The sequence below is a fragment of the Crocodylus porosus genome, unplaced genomic scaffold (assembly GCF_001723895.1).
Source record: "Crocodylus porosus isolate Cpor-Errol unplaced genomic scaffold, CroPor_comp1, whole genome shotgun sequence".
NCBI lineage: Eukaryota > Metazoa > Chordata > Crocodylia > Crocodylidae > Crocodylus > Crocodylus porosus.
In genome coordinates this window covers 44,034,608-44,038,090 of record NW_017728886.1, presented here as the reverse complement: position 1 = coordinate 44,038,090, position 3,483 = coordinate 44,034,608, and the positions used below count along the sequence as shown (strand labels likewise).

The 3,483-nt window shown below is 37.8% G+C and overlaps 1 protein-coding gene across 7 annotated transcripts in view; it reads right to left on the bottom strand.

Moving 5' to 3' along the window:
- The window catches only part of PPP1R9A (protein phosphatase 1 regulatory subunit 9A), a 238,152-nt gene that overhangs the window by 90,366 nt on the left and 144,303 nt on the right, over nucleotides 1-3,483 (bottom strand). The window lies entirely within an intron of this gene.

The following is a 3,483-nucleotide window of genomic DNA, read 5'->3' as shown; positions in this document are numbered from 1 at the left end:
TTTTGATCTTTTGTCTTCTCCCTCTGACCCTATTTGCAAATATATACCTTTTGTCTCACCAACAATGTGTGCCTAAGGATTTGTTATTCAATGAGCCTCCAAAGAAAACGAACCGAGAGAGAGTTTTTTTTACCTCAACAACATCACCAGTGGGGATTGCAAGATTTATGCACCCACAGTAGGATGAGGACAGCAGGGAAGGGAGCCCCAAGCCCACAGCAGGCAGCCTATATTCTTCCCCCCCTCCCCGCCCAGGCTCTGCTCCAGCCATGCCACAGGGGACAGGGGACAGGAGCTGGACTCCACACTCTGCTCTGACTGCGGAAGCTGCTGCCTTCCACAGGTGGCAGCCAGGGCTTGGGCGCTCCTAGGGGAGATGGGGGGGGCTGCAGGTTGGGAGGGAGAGATGCCAGCAGGGCCAGGGGAGTGGCACTGGCAGGGCCAGGCAGCTGTGGGTTGGGAATAAGAGGCACTGGTAGGGCCAGGGGTCTGTGGGTTGGGAGCGAGGGGTCACGTTGAGGGAAAGTTTAGGAAGCACTGGTCTAGTCTGTACAACTGTATGCACATATAGGATCACAGAGTGCCTATACATGTGCACAGGGGCTTCTCTGACATACTGTAATTATAGCGTATTGGAGCAGACTCAGTTAATGCTGTGCTCCAGCAGACTTCAGTGTCATGTGTATCAGTGTCCCTGCACTGAAAAATGTTGGCAGGGTGCTTTAACTAAAGCCTGTTTAACTAAAGCACCCCCACTACCATTTTTCAGTGCAGAGACACATGACACTCCAGACATCTTAATTACAGCAGCTCTCAGAGCTTCTCTAATTAAAGCACACCCCTACCCACTCCTAGAGCACAAGTATAACTGCCCATAAATTGCTCAGTGTAGCACTTCATAAAATTAAATTGAGATACCTGAATTCCACATGTCCAGTTCTAAATATCTTGAAGAATAATGTCAGTAGTAATTGTAACATTCATTCTGATTTAGAACTGAACATTCTTTAGAGCAGCAGCATATTTTAGTAAAGTATCACATAGCTAAAGAGAAACTATGGGATCTGTTAGGCCTAAATTGTGACCCACCTTTCTAAAACATTTGATCTTGCAGTCCATGTACAACATAAATGTTCAGTGATAGAAAAGACTTTATATTGTTTTAACAAGGTAAGTATCTCCCAACCCAAATATCTATGTATAAGACAATCTTTTAATTCCATATGGAGAAACTAAAATAGGAAAACAATTACTAATCTTCTTTTGCAGTAGGCACAGCTTTAGTGCACAGCAAAAACACATCCCTACAGCAGGAGGGCATCATAACAAATACAGATATGTGACGAGAATATAAATATATCCAATTCATTTCAGAAACATAAATTTCTGTAATTCCCCAAAAAGAAAGAACACAAAAACGTTCAAGGAAAGGAATTTTCAAACATTTATATAGGCATGAATGTGTCAGACAATACATACAAGTGTAGAACAGGAAGATTCTCATTTAAATCAACATATTAAAAAATGTGGCCCTTTTGCCTAAGCATATATATTTAATGGACATTTTTCACAGGGTCACAAAATCACATGATGAAGGAATTACTAAGTACATTTTGACCAGGATTACTTGCATAACTTCACTTCCTGCTCTGGCCTAACAGTTCACATTTCTACATGCACTTGGGGAAGCATCGCTCAACTGCTTTGACTCTACTACTGGGCACAGATTATTTCTTAGAGCTACTTGGTCAGCTGGTAAGCACGTGCTGCATTAGACTCCAGGGCTTATTTGCCTTCTTGATATAGCAACTTTTAGTTTTTTTAAAATGTACATGTGTTATACATGCCTGTAGCAATACAAGTGAGCTAAGTTACTCCAAGTTGGACCCTGAATGAAGCAGGATAAAATTAGAGTCATTCTGGTACACCTGTATCACTAGAGAATTTTGCAGAAGTAACAGTTGTATCATAACAGCTTATGACTTTTCTTTGATAGCAAAGCAATTAGTTCTATCCATCTGTACCCTTTTAAATATTCCTTTGTGAGAGCCTATAGTCTGCATCTTTGCAATGCTACAGAAACCCTTTTTCAGAATTTTATGTTTTAACTTTTTAAATATATGTAACCAACTAATTTACACTGAATATACACCAATAATATGAAAAGTTTGACAAGTTATGATGCTGATTAGTGAACATAAGTGTATTTTATCCATTTGCCGTCTTTGGTACCAGTTTTGCTCTATATATTCCCATCTATGATTTTAGTCCTCATATGCATATATATGTACATATTTATACATAATCATATTTATATGTTGTAATACACAATACTTATCTGGACATATAGTTACAAATCAGGCAAGCACATACTTGTGTGGGTTAACATCATTTTGCATCTATTTTTTGAACCTTTGGCCTGAATATGTAAATATATAATAAAATGCTAATAAATACTTAGGTATATAATATATTTCAAAATTATACAACAAAATATACAGAGGTCTTTCCAGCTAAGTGGAATTCTTGCTTTTCTCTCTTGTCCATCTGGGATTTTGCAGATACAGCCATCAAGATGATTTTATCATGTTCTGTACTGGATAGGGCATCCAGGTCATTGTTTTTGACAGCAGACAAATCACCACGAGGAATAATTGAGTCCACACACCTGTTCCTAAAAAGTGTCTGCAACAGCAGCATCTTTCTAAATACTAAGGGAAGTTTTAGAATATATATGAAGATGAAGGATGATTAAATTACATTTCATTTAAAATTCTAGCTATTTAAAATCCTTTCCCCCCATTTGCTCCTCCCTCAATTGTCTGCCTGCTTCTCGCTCACAGAGCTGTTGGATGGTTTGGTAAAAAACTTTGAATACCAATATGTTATTCTCCAGGGCTCAAATAAAGTAGATATTTTCATATTTTAGCATATATACACATATAAAATAAATGAACGTGTTTCTGAGAGACAAGGATCAATTAAAGGATAGCAAAGATTTAAAATAAAAATGTTGAACACATTTTACCATTAATTTAAAGTGATGGCTACTCTGATAATGGTTTTTGGAGAGCTAGTTCTTCACACTTTACTTGCAAGAAGTAGTACTTATTCTCAAAAAGAAATTGACTATCGTTGATGGAACAACATGCATAATTTAATTTCTCCTCACTATCAGAAAGGATTGTAGAATCATACCCTAAAAGTGTGAAGAGAAAATTTGCAGAGACAGTTTAGTATATATTTCAGGTTCTGAAATATAAATCACTCTGTCGTTGTTCTCAGCTAAATTATGTTATATCATCAAAAACACTTCCAAATGCCTCATAATCCACTAACATCTGCTTGTTCTTACATAAACAATGAATTGGCTATCTGTAGGCAACAGTTATCCTAGCTAAAAAAGCTCTGGTATTTCATATTCAGTTTATCTACTGATTCCTTTACTTGTCATATAACTCCTGTCTGTCTTGTGCTCTTCAT